Consider the following 18,331-nt stretch of genomic DNA (forward strand, 5'->3'; position numbering starts at 1 on the left):
TTTACTTTTATGTGTGGGTGTTTTGCCTGCATGTATGTATGTGTGCAAACCATGGGCCATGCCTGTTGCCTTTGGAAGTCAGAGTAAGGTGCTGGATTCCTGGGAGTGGAGTTACAGAGGATTGTGAATGGTCATCTGAGTGATGGGAGTGCCACCACGGACTGCTAGCCCTCATGCTTGTGGAGTGTCTTAGTTAGGGTTACAGTTGTGACAAAACACCATGACACAAGCAACTTAGGGAGGCAAGGGTTTATTTGGCTTACTCGTGACAATCCACTGAGGGAAGCCAGGGCAGGAGCCTGAAGGCAGGAGCTCCAGGTGCAGAGGCCGTGGAGGGGTGCTGCTTGCTTACTTGCTTACTCTTCATGGCTTGCTCAGTTGGCTTTCCTGTAGAAGACAAGATGGATGCCCAGGTGTGGCACCACCCACAATAGGAGCTGGGCCTTTTCTCTATCAATCAGTTTTGCTTTGGTTTGGTTTGGGTTTTTGTTTTTTCGAGACAGGGTTTCCCTGTGTAGCCTTGGATGTCCTGGACTCACTTTGTAGACCAGGCTGGCCTCGAACTCACAGAGATCTACCTGCCTCCAGAGTGCTGGGATCACAGGCGTGCTCCACCACACCCGGCTTTCAATCAGTTTTTAAAATTAGTTAAGAAAGTACCCTACAGGGGCCTAGAGAGATGGCTCAGAGGTTAAGAACACTGTTTGTTCTTCCAAAAGTCTCGAGTTCAATTCCCAGCAACCACATGGTGGCTCACAACCATCTATAACGAGATCTAGTGTCCTCTTCGGCATGCGGGCAGAATAAATAATAAATCTTAAAAAAAAAAAAAGTACCCCACAGACTGATCTTTTAAAGGCCTTTTCTCAATTGAGGTTCCTTCCTGTCCCAAGTTGACATAAAACCAACGAGCACACAAAGCAAGTACTTCACCCAGCTGAGCCACCTCCCTAGCCCATTGGTGTTGGGGGGCCGTGGGGGGTGGGTTGGTGCATGGCAAATTCCAATTTGGTTATTGGGAAGTGTCTCAGAAAGGAACCTGAGGTTTCGCCTCACATCTGAGGGCCGAAAAGTGCAACCAAGGATCATTAAGGCATGTGTGAAACAGTGGCATCTTGGGTGGAGGCTCCGCCACACTGGCACGTGTGGGCAACGTGAACAGAAAGCCGCCTGCCACAACTTGATGAGCGAGTTTTAAATAAGTGTAACACCCCAGATTTTACTCAAGATTTTACTCTTGCTTGAGGGAGCAAGAAGACAGAATGGAAGACGGTGGGGGTATCGAAACATTGGTTCCTCAGAAGACGGAGGATCTATTGCATTGGGGCAGCTGGTAGCCTATGCACGTGCCTTCCAACCTGCCCAGTGCTCTCCCGTGGGCTTTTGATTTTTTTTCTAACAGCCCTTGAGTCTGCCTCTGCTGATGGCAGTCTTTCTACTTGGTGCCAGTGCAAACACAGTTCGTCCCTTCCAGATGGACAAGGCAGTGGAGTGGCTTCCATTCTGGGCTTTGCCCTTTTATCAAGGATCTAGGAGATAGGTTTGCTGGTCCTGTGCTCAGCATGTGTTCACCCTTGGGCTTTCTTTCTTATTACTTCAGCTTTCGTCTTGGGAGCCTTTTATCATGTAGTTCAGGTCTGTATCCTCCTGCCTCAACCCATCTCCAAGCGTCACCAGGCTCAGCCGTATTTATGAATTCATCTATTCCATTTACTTAGCTGTTTTTGAGACATGGTTTCTCTACCCTGGCTGTCCTGGAACTCACTTCTGTAGACCAGGCTGGACTTGAACTCAAGAGAACCGTCTCCCTCTGCCTCTTGAGTGCAGAGATGAAAAGCATGGTCCACCATTGCCTGGCTTCAGCTTTATTTCTTGAAAAGTGTGTGTGTGTGTGTGTGTGTTGCTGTGGATCAAGCCATGGCCTTGCATATAATCAGCAAGCTCTCTACCACTGCTCTATATCCCAAGGTCCTGTAATGTTTCTTTGGAAAACTGTATCCTGGCCAAGGTTAGGGCTTGGAATCCCAACTAGCAAGGAGGCTAAGAGTGGAAAGATTACAGATTCAAGCCCTGCCTGAATCTATTCACCTATAGGGTGAATTCAAAGCCAGCTTGGGCAATTTAGAGAATATCGTCTCCAGATAAACCCTGAAACAGGACTGAAATAACAGTTTAGAGGCGGGGCACTTGCTTAGCATGCAGAGAGCCCTAGGTTCAACTCCTAGTGCTGAAAAGAAAAGGAGGATGGGGGCGCGGGGAGGCAAGGCCTGTCACTGTGACACACCTCTTTAGTTCCGGCACTCAGGAAGCAGAGGAAGAATTCTGAGTCCATGGCCAGCCTGGTCTACATAACAGTTTTCAGGTGGCGGGGGTGGGGTGGATTGGGGATGGAGTGGGGCGGGGTGGGGTGGCTTGGGGTGGGTTGGGGGTGGAGTGGGGTGCGGTGGGGTGGGGGTGGAGTGGGGCGGGGTAGGGGTGTGGGGTGGGGTGGGGTGGGGGTGGAGTGGGGCGGGGTAGGGGTGTGGGGTGGGGTGGGGTGGGGATGGAGTGGGGCAGGGTGGGGGGGTGGGTTGGGGGTGGAGTGGGGTGCGGTGGGGGGTGGGGATGGAGTGGGGTGGGGTGGGGGTGGGGTGGGTTGGGGGTGGAGTGGGGTGGGGGGGGGGGGGGGTGGGGTGGGATGGAGTGGGGCAGGGTGGGGGTGGGTTGGGTTGGGGTGGGTTGGGGGTGGAGTGGGGCGGGGTAGGGGTGTGGGGTGGGGTGGGGTGGGGTGGGGATGGAGTGGGGCAGGGTGGGGGGTGGGTTGGGGGTGGAGTGGAGTGCGGTGGGGGGTGGGGTGGGGTGGGGTAGGGTGGGGGGGTGGGTTGGGGTGGAGTGGGGTGCGGTGGGGGGTGGGTTGGGGGTGGAGTGGGGTGCGGTGGGGGGTGGGGTGGGGGTGGAGTGGGGTGGGGGTGGGGTGGGTTGGGATGGAGTGGGGCAGGGTGGGGGTTGGGTTGGGTTGGGGTGGGTTGGGGGTGGAGTGGGGTGCGGTGGGGGGTGGGGTGGGGGTAGGCTGAGACAAGAGAATGTCTGAGTGATATAGCTATATAATTAAGTTAGCAGGCAGCCTGGACTGCAAGGAAAGCCTGTCTCAAAAAGCAGCAGAAAGAGAAGTGAGAGAATAGACTTAGGTTAGTCTTACCATCTTTGTTTTACAGCTAAGAAGCCCAGGGTATCAGCTGGGCGGTGGCACACACCTTTAATCCCAGCACTCAGGAGGCAGAGGCAGATGGATCTCTCAGTTCAAGGCCAGCCTGGTCTACAGAGTGAGTTCCGTGACAGCCAGGGCTGTTAACACAGAGAAACCCTGTCTCGAGAAACAAAACAAAACAGATTATTAGGTCCAGCGCAAGAGCAGGTGCTAAGGTCACAGGACAGAGCGGATGGTATTCTACTTTATGGTGCTTGGTGCCTAGTGGTGAAGCCACAGAGAGGAACAGGGAAGCAATACACCATAATTTCCATGACTAACAGTTTTGTGCTAGGTGGACATTTCTCCAGCCCCCTGTGCTGAAGAAATATCTGTGCCTGCACCTACATAGACATGCCGGAATAGTTAAGTGAGGGAGAGAGACATTGAACAAGTCACTGATCAAAGAGTCATTACCGTTAATATCAGCGGTGCATACAAAGTGCAGAATGCAGATGAGCGGGGCACAGCCTGGGGTTCTGGGAAAGTCTTCCTGTTGCCCAGAACTTCAGAATGCAGGCTAGGCTGGGATACACAGTAGAGTCCTTACAGTGTGGCATTAGGCAAGGTGGCATATTATCTGTAGTCCCAAATCTTGGGATGCTGAGCCTGGTGGGTTGAGTTACTAGCTTGCTTGGACAGTGGTAGGGTCACATTGGAGTTGAGACCTGTGTGAGTGACTTCAAATGTCCCCTCCCTGATGTAACCCAGTAGGCAAGCTCTCTACACTCCTAGCCCCACATTCTTTTGATGGTGGCTATATTTGAAAAAGACCTTGTTATGTAGCCTTGGCCGTTCTCAGACTGGAAATTTTCCTACCCCAATCTCCTGGGTATGGGTATTCTAGTAGGTGTCGCCAGGCCTAAATGTTAGTCTCTTCAGCTCCTGCTATATCTTTTTTTTTTTTTTTTTTTTTTTTTTTTTGGTTTTTCGAGACAGGGTTTCTCTGTGTAGCCTTGGCCATCATGGACTCGCTTTGTAGACCAGGCTGGCCTCGAACTCACAGCGATCCGCCTGCCTCTGCCTCCCGAGTGCTGGGATTAAAGGCGTGCGCCACCACGCCCGGCTTCCCTGCTATATCTTGTGTAGTGCCACATGAGTGCTAAATGGCCTGCTGCTTTTTATTGGCTTGGAGCCAGCTATACAGCTTCTCTATGGTGTCCTTGTTATTTTCTTTATCGGGGGGAAAGCTTGAAGATACTGAACTTGGTTATGACGGTATAGTTCATTAGTGTCCTCTTTCTGGCCCTTTCTCTAAGAACTTAAAACAAAAGATGGTTTATTTAGCCAGGTGTGGTGGCACACCCCTTTCTTTAATCCCAGCACTCGGGAGGCAGAAGCAGGTAGATCTCTGAGTTCAAAGCCAGCCTGGTCTACAAAGTGAGTCCAGGACACCTAGGGCTACACGGAGAAACCCTGTCTCAAACACTCCACCCCCCCGACCCCCGTATGAGTGTATGTGTACCATGTGCCGGTACTGGAGGAAGACAGATGCTATTGAATACCCTGGGATTGTGAGCTGCCTGATGTGAGGGTGCGGGGAACTCAATCCAAGTCTTCAGGAAGAGCAGTATCCACTCTTAGCTGCTGCACCGTCTCTCAAGCCCTAAGACCTTTTCTTTCTTTGTTTTCTTTCTTTTTATCTTTTTTCTTTTCAAGACAGGCTTTCAGGCCGAGTGTGGTGGCACATGCCTTTGATCTGAGCACTCGGGAGGCAGAGGCAGGTGGATCGCTGTGAGTTCAAGACCAGCCTGGTCTACAAAGGAAGTCCAGGACAGCCAAGGTTAACACAGAGAGACTTTGTCTCAAAAAACAAAAACAAAAACAAACAAACAAACAAGACAGGCTTTCTCTGTGTCACCCAGGCTGTCCTGGAACTCACTGTGTAGACCAGGCTGGTATCGAGCTCAAACATCCACTTGCCTCTGCCTCCTGAGTGCTGAGATTAAAGATGTGTACCACTTCACCTGGCTATGAAGTATCCTTTTGGGGTGGTGTTTAAAACAGGGTTTTTCTGTGTATACCTGGCTGTTCTGGAACTCACTTTGTAGACAAAGCTGACCTCACAGAGATCGCTGCCTGCCTCCTCCTGCCTGAGTGCTGGGATTAAAGGCTTGAGCCACCACCCATGGGTCATGGTTGCAGTGTCTTAAGTGAGCTGTTCACAGCAACTCCATTGTAATGCCTGCGGTGTGCTTGATGATCCCACAGGCTGCCCACAGGCTGCTTCCTCAGCATCCCCTTCCTACAGCCTCCTCCTACAGTGGAATGGAACCCTTGGGAGAAGTCAGGGCTTCAGGAAGGACTGGACTATCTGAAGCCAGGGGTCAGCAACTCTCAGCAGGCCTAGACTCAACTTTCACTTTCTATGGGAGAAATGAGGGCTGGCTTCCTTCTGAGTGGTCAGTGGTGCTTTGCACCCTCTTTCTACCTGGCTTTTATTCATGCCACATCAGGTAGCCATGCTCCATGCCAGATCCTGAGGATGCAGGTAGGGGACCTGCTACCATCTGGCTTAGTCTAGTGAGACAAGCAGAGTCGGCCATCCAGGTGATGACTGCACAAGGGGTTAAACTCTGGAGGGGAAAAAAAGAAGCCACAGATGTAGTGGAATTGGGATGGCTTTTTCTCAAGGCCGGGGAACGTTGTGGAGACCAGGAGCCTAACAGTACCAAACAAGGAGTTTAAGTGTAGTGATCCCAAGCAGTCACACTCCCATGTCCTGGGCCCTTGGACACCCAGCTTGGGTGCAAGTTACACATTCAGGGTGCAGTGGGCTTGGGACCCGTTGTAGGGCTTGAGTAGCGTCATCCCCTTGGGTCCCAAGGAAGATTTATACTGACCCTTAGCCTGTTGGCTACCTGCCAAGGATCCCCAGAGAAACCAAACCGGATTTACTCAAAATCAGTTTTTACAGAACCTTATTGAAAGCAGTTCGACTGGGCAGGATTTTTTTTCCTTTTCATATGTAATCTTTTTATTGAAGTATAAAGTGTAAGTTGGACCATATGTGACTGCCAGTATCCACCCACTTTTCATGTATAAAAATGCCAATTTCGTGTGGTTCAACATAAGCACATTTACACTAGGGCATACCAGAAGTGTACAACCCTGGGAATTTTCACTAAATGAACATAGCTCTGTAACCTGTTCCAATTAAGAAACAGCTTTCTGCAGGCTGGAGAAGTGGCTCAGTGGGTAGAGTGCTTGGCCAGCACACAGGAAACCCTGGGTTTCATCCAGAACCACACAGGAAAACCAGATGGCCTGGTGCGTGCAGCTCCACAGCCAGTTCGAGGCCAGCCTTGGCAACATGATTCCCTGTTTCAGACCAAAACTGAGGAAAGCCCCTTCCTTCAAGCCTCTAAGTGGCCCAGGCATTGGCTTAAAAAAAAAAAAAATACAGAAAGAAAGAAAAGACAAGAGAAGAAGGGCTGGAGAGATGGCTCAGTAGTTAAGAGCCTTTGCTGTTCTTCTGGAAAAGCTGGGTTTAATTCTCAGCACCCACGTGGTGACTCGCAACCATCTATAGTCACTCCAGTTGAGGTGTTCCAGTGAAGCCTTCTGACCTCTGTGGGTACCAGCCATGCATACACAATAGGCAAATCACTCATACACATCTGGACTTGGAAATGGCACAGTGATAAAGCCCTTGATTCTCATGTATAAAAGCCCTGGGTGACACCCCCCCCCCAGTCCCCCGCGCCACCTTGAACATGTTTATGTATCTGCAGTTGTATGTTGAGTGCAGACTCAGCTTTCCAAAGTGACTGTGCAACACTTTCAGTGTTGTTTACCTGCCTGACACTTTAATGAGGTCCGGAGCAAAGAATGAACATGAGAAGGCTTGGTCTGTCATCCTAGCAGTTGGGAGGTAGAAGCAGGAGGGCCAAGAGTCCAAAGCCAGTCTTGTCTGTATACCAAATTTGAGCCAGCCTGGACTACATGGACCTGCATCTCAAACAACGACAATGACTAAGGCTCTGGAGGGATAGCTCAGGTTAAGAGCACTTACTGAGAGACCATGGAGACCTGAATTTGAACCCTGACATAAAAAGCTACCTCACTGGGTAACCCCACAGCTTTTTTTATTTTTATTTTTTCGAGGGTAAGGAGGGGAGGGCAACCTGCTAACAAAGAACGTGGGGGGAGTACAAAGGAGGCCCCTGACAGTCAGGGAGTGAATCCCAGTGCGTATTGGGATTAGGAGCATAAATGTTGGCTGACAGGCAGAATGGGGAGGTCTAGGATAGCACGTGCAACCCATAGGGAGACCCTGTCTTCCAAAACTAAGGCCTGCTAGCTTAGCACTGCAAGGCTGGGTTCAAGCCACAACATAGCAACTAAACAAAAAAGAAGAGCTGACTTCTGGGAGCCAGCAGGGTAAGGCTTGGATTCGACGGCTCTCTATATCGTACTCCGTACTGGCAAGTTAGTCAGTAATGCCACACCTCAGTGCGATAATTCTTAACCTGGCAGGCTTGTCACCCATGCAGATGTTTTAGCAATGCTGTGAGGTGCCTGAGGACTCTATTCCAGGGCTGAGAATTCTGAGTGAGGTCCCATACAAGGAACAAACATGAGAAGACTTGGTGTGGCAGCATGTGCCTATTATCCTAGCAGTGGGGAGGTGGAGGCAGGAGGGTCAAGAACGGGACAGCCAGGCTGGAGAGATGGCTCAGAGGTTAAAGGCACTGACTGCTCTTCCAGAGGTCCTGAGTTCAATTCCCAGCACCCACATGGTGGCTCACAACCATCTATAATGAGATCTAAATGCCCTCTTCTGTCATTCATGTAGGCAGAGTACTGTATACATAATAAATAAATAAAACTTAAAAAAAAAAAAAAAAAAAAGAATGGGAGAGCCACTGGATATGGTTGTATATGCCTGTAATTCCAGCAACTCGCGGAGGCAGAGGCAAGCAGATCTCTGTGAGTTTGAGGTCAGCCTGTTCTACAAAGCCAGTCCTGGACAGCTGGGACTACAAGAGAAACCCTGTCTCCAGGGGGAAAAAAGAAGGAAGGGACAGCCCTGCCTTTGTTCTGGTGCTGTGCACACTCCAGTTAGAGGACGCAGTTGTTGGCCGTGAACAAGATTTGTTCAGTGTGACACACGGTCTTTAGGCAGTAAAACTAGACACACAGACTCAACTGGGGGTGGAGGTGAGATGGGGAGGGAGGGAGGTGATGACTCAGCAGATACCCAAATGACAAGAGACCACAGTAATGGCTGGACCTGAAGGAGGAGTGCCTGGGGCAGAGGGAGGATGAGCTTGGCCGGTGGAAGAACTGGAAAGGGACTCACTGATTTTACAGGCTTATTCTCTGGGAGAAAGCACAGACTGGGCAGAGGCCTATCATGGAGGACCTTGAAAGCTCTGGTAGTTTGCGTTTCCTTTTAAGATTGGTGGCTGGACCAAGAAGAGACTTGATACCCTATGAGCATATACAGGGGAAGGAGGTCCCCCTCAGTCACAGTCATAGGGGAGGGGAGTAAGGGGAAAATGGGAGGGAGGGAGAAATGGGAGGATACAAGGGGTGGGATAACAATTTAGATGTAATATGAATAAATTAATAAAATATATTTTTAAAAAAGATTGGTGGCGGGACGTGGTGGTGCACACCTATAATCCCAGCACTTGGGAGGCAGAGGCAGGTGGATTGCTGTGAGTTCAAGGCCAGCTTAGTCTGCATCAAGAGTTCTAAGACAGACAAGGCTACATGGTGAAACTCTTATCTTAAAAAAGAAATGTTTACCTGGACCAGTGTAAGGAGTGAAGTTGAAGGGGCCAAGAGTAGTTCTGGTAACTTGGTAAACCCCCACACCTTGGCCCTTGATTCCCGGGGTGATAGTGAAGATGATTTCTACTTTCAACCTGGCTGTGCTCGCCTTTTCTCTTCCCTCCCATCTCCTCTCCTCCCATCCTCTTCTCTGCTCCTTCCCTCCCTCCTCCTGTTTCCAGATAGAGCCTCATGTAGCCCAGGCTAGCCCCAAACCCATTGTGTGGCCAAAGAAGGCCTTGAATATCTGCTCCTCCTGCCTTTTTCACCTCTGGGATTATAGGTGAGAACTTCTGCGTCCAGTTGCTCGGGGGGGTGGGGGGGGGTGGGGGGGGGGGTGGTAAGTGCCGTACCAACCCAACCCCCGACTTTTCTATAGGCTGGACGCAGCAGATGAAAGTCCAGCCTCTCTGTTACACTTGTGTATTGCTGGATCTGCTTCCTGAAGGTCTGATAAACTTCATCCTTTCAGCTTGCAGCAGTACATTTCAGTTTGCTTTTTCTTGGGTTTTTGTTTGTTTGTTTGTTTGCTTTTCCAAAACAGGGTTTCTCTGTGTAGCCTTGGCTGTCCTGGACTCGCTTTGTAGACCAAGCTATCCTTGAACTCACAGCGATCCACCTGCCTCTGCCTCCCGAGTGCGGGGATAAAAGGCGGGCGCCGCCACCACCCGGCCAGTTTGCTTATATTGTTATAAATACAGCAAGGGCAGGTGCCCTCTGAGGCTGGAGGCATAGGATCCCACGGAGCTGAAGCCACAGGAAGGCAGGGAGCGGCCTGCTGTGGGTGCTGGGAAAGCAACAAGTGCTCTTAACCACTGAGCCATCTCTCCAGTCCCCAGTCTGCTTTACTTTTCAGTCTTGAGATAGTCTCAGTAAATTGCTCAGGCTGGCCTTGAACTTGTTTTGTAGCTCAGGCAGGATCTGAACTTTGAATACTCCTGCCTCTGTCCCTTCCTGTACAGCTGGAGTTGCAGGCCTGTATCACCAGGCACAGCTCCGTGAGTTATAGTTTTAAGCTTGTTTCTGGGAACCTCGTGGGTTAGAACTGCAGCCCTTCAGAGGTGTATACTAGTTTTTACAAGTTAGTGGAGTTTTCCCTACAAGGATCTCACTAATTTCAGTTTTCTACACCTGTAAACCCAGTATTCTAAAAGCCGAGGCAGGCAGGTCTTGAGCCTAAACTGTCTCAAACACAGAACCAAAAAAAAAAAAAATTTTTTTTTTTTTTCTGCTGGAGGATTTTTGAGCTATGTGGGATACAGTAGGTGTATTTATTTTTCCTTTAGTCCCACTACTCAGGAGGCAAAGGGGCAGGGGCATGTCTAAGTTTGAGGCCAGCCTGGTCTATAGAGTGAATTCCAGGACAGCCAAGGCTACACAGTGAAACCCTGTCTTGAGGGGGGGGGGGGTGAAGAAAGGAAGAAAAAAAATAAGAAAAAAAGAATGAAATCTGTCAAAGTATTTGTCAGTATCTGTCAAAGTAAGGGTGAAAACAAAATACAAGAAAACCACTGGGCAACGGGGTGATTTTGGAAGTATTGGTGTCCCTTCATCACCTTTGAGGGAGGACAGAAGGGCTGAAAAAAAAAGATGGGCTCATCAGGGTGGAGATGGCAAGTCACACTTGCCTTTGATCCCAGCACTCAGGAGGCAGAGGCAGGGGGATCTCTGTGAGTGCAAGGCCTGTGAGCCGTCTCTCCAGCCACCCAACATGTGGATTTTGAAGATGAAATTAAGGCCGTTAGGACAGACGGGAGAGAAGAGGGTAACAGAAGAGTGCAAAAATCCAGAAAAGCCAGAGGAGACCGGACAGAGGGCGTGAACGGGCGTGGTCAGGGCAGAGTGCTGAGGCCAGAGTGCAAGTGGATACTGGCTCTCCAGTGGTGGCCCTGGATACAGGCTGTGGAGGCTGAGGCTGCCTCAACAGAGCTGGCAGCCACACTTTGGTGGATTGAGCATAAACCAGTGAGGTGAGGAACAGAGGGAAGAGGGCCCCAGCCTCTGCTTTCCTTTCCAGCACTGGATTCTCTCTATATGGCTGTGAGAAAATGCACTAACTTCTGGTCCCCATTCCTGTGATATTCTGAGGCCTTGGGTTTCTTTTTAGGAACTCTGAGGAAAGGTCTGTGTTCTAGGACCCTGAATCCAAACTTATTTTATATGACTCAGTGGTGGAGAATAAGTCAGGGCAAGAGGAATATCTAGAATTTTCTTTTTTTCCCCCCTAGAATATTCTAGCTTCTGGGGAAGGAAAGAGGAAGAAGGCAATAGAGGCGAGCAGAGATGGAGTAGCTGGGTAGTAGTTCATTTGGTAGTGGACTTGCCTGACATATTTGAAGCTTTGGGTTTTATCCCCAGCACCGAATAAACTAGGCATGGTGGCACCTGTAAACCTACCACTTGGTAAGTGGAGGCAGGAAGGTCAGAAGTTCAAGGCCATCCTCAATTATATATCAAGTTCAAGGTCTGGGCTACTAGTGACTATTTCTCACATCTATACACCCCTACTCTCCCAAAAGCCCCACTCTTCTGAGTGTTGTAGTGCACACCTTTAATCCCAGCACTTGGGAGGCAGAGAGAGGAGGATCTGTGAGTTCAAGACTAGCCTGGTCTACATAGGTTTCCAATCCAGCCAGTGAGACCCTGTCTCAAACAAATGAAATAAAAATGAAGCCGAGCATGGTGGCAGGACCCTGAGGTTACAGTGGTGCTGGAGGCTGAGGCAGGAGGATCCCTTGAAAGCCGGGCTGTGGTGTGGTGGCGTGCACCTTCAATCCCAGCACTCAGACTCAGGAGGCAGAGGCCAGCCTGGTCTACAAAGCGAGTCCAGGACAGCCAGGACTACAAGGGAGGGAGGGGACAGGGGAAGAGGATCCCTTGAGTGCAGAGATTTAAGGCCAGCTGAGGCAATTTAACAAGACCTTGCATCAAAATAAAAGGAAGAACAGGTCTGAGACTAGAGCTCCTTAGTAGCGCACATGTCTAGCATGCACTAGGACTAACAATGAATGAGAGTGTCTTGCTGAGCACCTCTTCTGAGTTAGTACAGTGTGAGGTCGGAAGGAAACAGTACCGAAGCAAATAGCAAGTATTTATTGACTGCTTATGCAATGCCACGTCCTGTGTTAGGCACTTAGTGTACATCCTGCTCTCAAGGCTTGCTGGCGTAGCTTTTTATTGACAGGATAGTTTGATGACTCGCTAAAGGTCCCAGGGTTGTCAGTGAGCTCCTGACACTCAGCCCTTGTTTCTGCTATAGCTTCTCCTGTCTTCCCTGCCCCACCCCCACACCACCCCGCCTCAGCCTTGTAGCTTCTCTGGGTTAGGTCAGACATGGTGAGGTGTGTGTGTGTGTGTGTGTGTGTGTGTGTGTGTGTGTGTGTGTGTGGTGGTTGTGGTGGACATGGTGAGTCGGGCTGAGTGGGTCATCACTGTCCTACTTCCTGTAAGCCCGTCCTGTCCTTGGCCTGAGAAAGGACACGTTGTAGTGGGCAGATGTGGGCTGGGACGATAGTGCCACGTCACTGATGACTGTGTGTTCCTATCAGCCACCGTCCAAAGCTCGTCACAGCTCCTGTCTCTTCACATTTATATCCCTGTATCCCCATTGAGAACGAAACAGCTGGGATTGTGTCTCATGAACTAAAAACGTGTTTCCTTCCTTCTCAGGGCCCTCCTCAGGGTCACCTGAGAACACAGCTGGTTTCTGAAATGCTCTTCTCACATGTCCAGGATTTCCCCTGTGCTTCCAGAAAAAGGGAGAGGCCTGCCTCTGTGACAACATACAGAGCAGGAGGAAACAGCCCAGGGACCGTTTTCTTCTGTTGTGAGGCGAGGAAGGAGATGGGCTCATTGCCGACCAGTGAGTGAGTCAGTGAGTACATTAGCAAACTCTGTAGGGTGGCAGAACCCCAGAGTAGAGCCCCACAGGAAGAGCCTCCTGTCCGGTCTAATGTAGCAATCAGCAGCACTGAAGATGTGAAGGGTCCACAGAGCTATGTGTGTAAGGATGCTCGCTAGAATGTTCTAGTATTAGCAGTGCAGTAATAGATGCCCATCTGGGGCAGGGTGGGGCAGATGAAGTCTGTGGCCGTTAAGCAGTGGGTGGAGGGCCTGTGAGACGTGGATATAGAAAAGTGCTCAGGGATAACTGTGTAGGGCAAGGAGTGTGATGGGACACACTTGTAATCCTAGGAGCAACCAGAGTTCAGACCCAGCCTGGACTAACACACACACACACACACACACACACACACACACACACACACACACACACACACGTACATGAGGGGCAGGGGGAACAGGGAGAGAAGGAGAGAAAAAGAGAAAGCAATTGTTTAGGAACTTTAAAGCAAGGCATTGAACCATGTATGCGTCTAAAACCATACATATATTTTGGAAATACACAGGAGAAACTGCTAACCGGCTGCTTTTAAAGCATAGAAATAGCGTTTTGTGTGAGGAGTAAGACTTTTTTTTTTTTTTTTTTTCTTAAGGTCTTTCTTTCTTTTTTTTTTTTTTTTTTTCCTTTTTTTTCTTTTTGGTGTTCCAAGACAGGGTTTCTCTGTGTAATAGCCCTGGTTGTCCTGGAACTCTCTTTGTAGACCAGGCTGGCCTTGAACTCACAGAGATTGGCCTACCTCTGCCTCCCAAGTGCTGGGATTACAGGCATGTGCTACCATGCCTGGCTGGGAAGATCAGCAAGTCCTGGTGTTGCTAATAAGGTAACTCCAGAGGAGTGATGACTTAAACTTTAAGGTGAATTAAAAATTATGAGCCTTAGCTGGGCATGATGGCGCACACCTTTAATCCCAGCACTTGGGAGGTAGAGGCAGGCGGATCACTGTGAGTCCAAAGCCAGCCTGGTCTACAAAGTGAGTCCAGGACAGCCAAAGCTACACAGAGAAACCCTGTCTCAAAAATACAACAACAACAAAAACCCCAAAAACAAAAATTAGGAGCCTTGAGCCAGGTGTAGTGGCGCATGCCTGTAATCCCAGCACTCAGGAAGCAGAGGCAGGTGGATCCCTGTGAGTTCGAGGCCAGCCTGGTCTACAAAGTGAGTCTAGTACAGCAAGGGATACACACAGAGAAACCCTGTTTCAAAAAAATCAAAAATAAACAAATAAGGAGCCTTAGAAGGTGTTTTTGGATATTGAACAGAAAGTATAAAGGTAATACTTCAAAGAGAAAACAGATAAAGTTGACTTTGAGCCAAGGAGAGAGTGTTACATAAAGCATGAAGTGTTGAAGGTCCAGTGGAGGACCAGGAGAAAGAAGATGGGCCAGTATGACATCTGTTGCAGAGGGAGCCGAGGCAGGAGGACCAGGGGACTGAGAGACAGACAGGCTGGAGCTGGAGCCCAGTGGAGTGAGAGACCCTGGTTCCATCCTTAGCAGCAACCTCAAAAAAAAAAAAAAAAAAAAAAAGGAAAGGCCTGGAGAGATGGCTTAGCTGTTAAGAGCACTGACTGCTTTTCCAGAGGTCCTGAGTTCAATTCTCAGCAACCACATGGTGGCTCATGACCATTTGTAATGGGATTTGATGTTCTCACCTGTCATACATGCAAATAGAACACTCAAATAAATAAATATTAAAAAAAGAAAAAAGAAAAAAGTGAGACTGGAAAGAGATTAGAATTAGATGATTCCAGGCATTGAGGTGCAGGTATTCAAAGGAGACTGCTGGAGCCTAGAATGGGCCAGAGGGTGGTGGTGGTGGTGGTGGTGGTGGTGTGTGTGTGTGTGTGTGTGTGTGTGTGTTTCAGAGACAGTTCTGGCTGGCTGTCGGAGGTAGGGTTGGGGAAGAGAGATGATGAGATAGGTTTTCATTTTGAATTCCTCTTCCCAGGATGGTAAAACACCGTAGGGATTGATTGATTGATTGATTGATTGATTGATTGATTTATGTCTGTTAAATGTTCTATGCTTGTACATGTGGTGTGTGTATGTGTGTGGTGTGTTGTATATGTGTCCTTATATATGCCAGAGCATGTTCTCATGTGTGGAGGTTGGAGTATGCCATGAGGGGGTCTTCCTCAGCCGCTTCTCACTGTATCTTTTGAGACAGGGTCTCTCTGAACCTCAGCTTTTTTTTTTTGACTAAGGAGACTGGCAGATCCAGGCATTGCTCTAGTTCTGCCTCCCCAGCACTGGGGTTACAGGTGCCTACTGCCACATCTGACTTGTGCTTCGTGGCTGGAAAGCAAAACTTAGGTCCTGTGCTTTCATACTAAGCTGTCTCCTCAACCTGCTGTTAGCTTTGTTTGCATACGGTATTCATTCCGCTCTTTTGGTTGGGGGCAGGAGGGTGGTCCTATGAATTCAACCTGGTACCTGGAATGCAAGTTAGGCAAGAACTTTACCATTGTGATAGATACTCCTTCATTAATTTATTAACCTAACCTCCTCCCTCCTTTCCTCCCTCCCTCTCTTTTCTGAGACTGGGTCTCACTCTGTGGCACTGGCCTGGAACTCTCCATGCGGACCAGGCAGGCCTTCCTCTGCCCCCTTTACTGTGAGCAGAGCAGAGCTGGTCCCCATCCTCACAGGAGACAGATACCGAAGAAAACCAGCAAGAGAGTTTCCTGTGCTTTAGGTACTCAGAGGGCATTTGTGTCTATGTCTCCCAGAGCAGTCCTTTTCCGTACCACTGAATTTGGAAGGGCCGTGTGCCAACTGGTAAGGGCATCATTTATCAAACATGTTATTGTTGTCGAGTGGTAGTGGCGCACCCCTTTAATCCCAGCACTCGGGAGGCAGAGGCAGGTAGATCCCTGTGAGTTCGAGGCCAGCCTGGTCTACAATGCAAGTCCAGGACAGCCAAGGTTACACAGAGAAACCCTGTCTCAAAAAAACAAACAAACAAAACACGTTATTGTTGATGATAGTTTCAGTTGTTTTGTTTTGTTTTCCTTTGAGAGGTGTAGCCTGGGTTAGCTTTACATTCACAGTGTTTTTGCATCAATCTTCCGGCATGTGCTATCATGTCTGGTTCAAGATTGTATCACTTAATGAAAAAAAGAAAACCAACAACTTCACAGTACGTGATATACTTTTATGAAAACGTCTTTATAAAACCATCAATACATAGTGGATATATGCCAATAAAAAATAAACAGGGTGAGTAGGGCGAGGTGGAGCGATGACTCAGAGTTTGAGAGCACTGGCTGTTCTTATTGAGGACATGAGTTTGGTTCCAGCAGCCACTTGGCAGCTCACAACTTACTGTCTGTAACGCCAGTTTCAGGGGAATCCAACACCTTCTTCTGGCTCTGAGGGCACCAGGCACATGTGTGGTGCACATACGTGCATGAAGGCAAAACGTTCATTCATGCAAAATTCATGTAGCTCGGTGGTTACGGCGCTTGAGGTGACAAGTGTGAGGACCAGTGATGTCGTAGGCAGAATCCACATTAATACTGGGTAGGCATGGTGGTCTGTCTATAGTTTCAGCTCCTGAAAGGTGAAGGTAGGATCACCAGAGCAAACTGCCTAGCCAGACAAGCTGTCAGAGAGCTCTGGCTCAACCAAGATTCCTTCCTTAATAAATAAGATGGACCTGCTATTGAGGAGGGCCCCAGATGATAATCTCAGGCCTATACATACACATGACCACACATGTAAACACTCATGCACCTAAGTATGCACATGACATACTGTACAGGCTTGTTTGTTTGTTTTGAGACAGGGTTTCTGTGTGTAGCCCTGGCTGTCCTGGAACTTGCTGTGTAGACCAGGCTGGCCTCAAACTCACAGAGATCCACCTGTCTCTGCCTCCCAACTGCTGGGGTTAAAGGCGAAGGCATGTGCCACGATGTCCAGCATGTGCAAGTTAATTTTATGTCAACTTGACACAAGATAAAGTCTTCTGAGAGTAGAGAGTCTCACTTGAGAAAGATGTCGCCATAAGACTAGGCTATTGGCAAGCCTGTAGAAAATTTCTTTTTTTTTCTTTTTCTTTTTTCTTTCTTTATTTTTTTGGGGGTGGGGGGGTTTCGAGACAGGGTCTTCCTGTGTAGCCTTTACTGTCCTGAACTCTCGTTGTAGACCAGGCTGGCCTTGAACTCACAATGATCTGCCTGCTTCTGCCTCCCAAGTGCTGGGATTAAAGGTGTGCACACCACTGCCCATTGAGAATTTCTTAATTAGTGACTAATGGGGGAAAGCTAGCCCATTTTGGGTGGTGCCATCCCTGGGCTGGTGGTCTTGGGGTCTCTAAGGAAGCAGGCTGAGCAAGCCATGAGGAACAGGAACAAGCCAGTAAGCAGCATCCTTCCCTGGCCTCAGCATCAGCTCCTACCTTTAGGTTCCTGCCTTACATAAGTTCCTGCTCTGACTACTTTTGATAATGAACTGTTAGACCGAAGTGTGAGTGAAAGAAACTCTTTTCTCCCAAAGTTGCTTCTGGTCATGATGTTCCAGCACAGCAATAGCAACCCTAATTAAGGTATATATACATTTAAAAAAAAAAAAAAAAAAAAAAAAAAAAAAAGAGAGACCTTCAATGAATGACCATTCATTCATTCATTGTTTTTCTACACATATTTATGGAGTAACACTCACTAAGGCTATGAATTTCCAATCCCTCATGCTCAGAATCTATCAGAACAGCCAGCAGTGTAAACAAATAGCGATTAATACGGGGTAAATGCATGTGATACACACTAGGTTTTGTGGGAACCCCTAAGTGTGTGTGCAAGGGTAGGTGGCTGGCAGGGAAATCTCCCTAATGACAATAATGGCACAGTTGTCTTTATAGGTATGCAAGACACAGTATGAATTATTTGTTTTGTACAAAAGGAAGGACTGAAGAGACAGCTCAACAGTGCAGAAAACTCCAATTCCCAGCCTTCACGTGGTGACTCCCAAAAGAAACTTGTTATTCAAAGACCTGAACACTGGAGACCTTCACACTTCTTAGGTGGTAGAGCCAGGAAAATAAGATTTATCATTTTATACCTCATGAAGCTATCAATCAAAATATGAAGAATTCCAGACGCAGTAGTAGGAGCTAAGTGCCCTAGCTACTGCAGGCGAAGGTGGGCAGGTTGCTTGAGTCGGCCTCAATAAACAAACAAACAAACAAACAAACATAAAGATTAAGGAATAAAAGTAAAGCCATTTTCATATATGAAGGTCCGAGAAATTTACCACCTGCATTTCTCTTTTTAGGAACCTACTGGAGGACTTAGCCCAAGGAAATCAGGAAAATGATTGGATGCCAAGAGACCGACAAGAGCTAGGCAGGTTGCGTTGGCCTGGTAAGGAGTCTGGTCCAGACTTCATTGAGGTATCCTTTTTCCCTTTCTTTCTGGGGGCGCT

General features: G+C 48.7%; 1 long non-coding RNA gene across 2 annotated transcripts in view; it reads left to right on the forward strand.

Annotated features, from left to right (window-relative positions):
- Nucleotides 1-18,331, forward strand: part of LOC127204415 (uncharacterized) — a 52,637-nt gene that overhangs the window by 2,192 nt on the left and 32,114 nt on the right. Inside the window, exons 1-2 of one of the 2 annotated variants that reach the window (XR_007832467.1) lie at nucleotides 12,798-12,881; nucleotides 18,182-18,270. This is a non-coding gene — a long non-coding RNA (uncharacterized LOC127204415). Of the gene's footprint in view, nucleotides 1-12,797; nucleotides 12,882-18,181; nucleotides 18,271-18,331 lie in introns of those variants that run through there. The other variant, XR_007832466.1, reaches the window with a different exon arrangement.

The sequence above is a fragment of the Acomys russatus genome, chromosome 20 (assembly GCF_903995435.1).
Source record: "Acomys russatus chromosome 20, mAcoRus1.1, whole genome shotgun sequence".
Taxonomy (NCBI): Eukaryota; Metazoa; Chordata; class Mammalia; order Rodentia; family Muridae; genus Acomys; species Acomys russatus.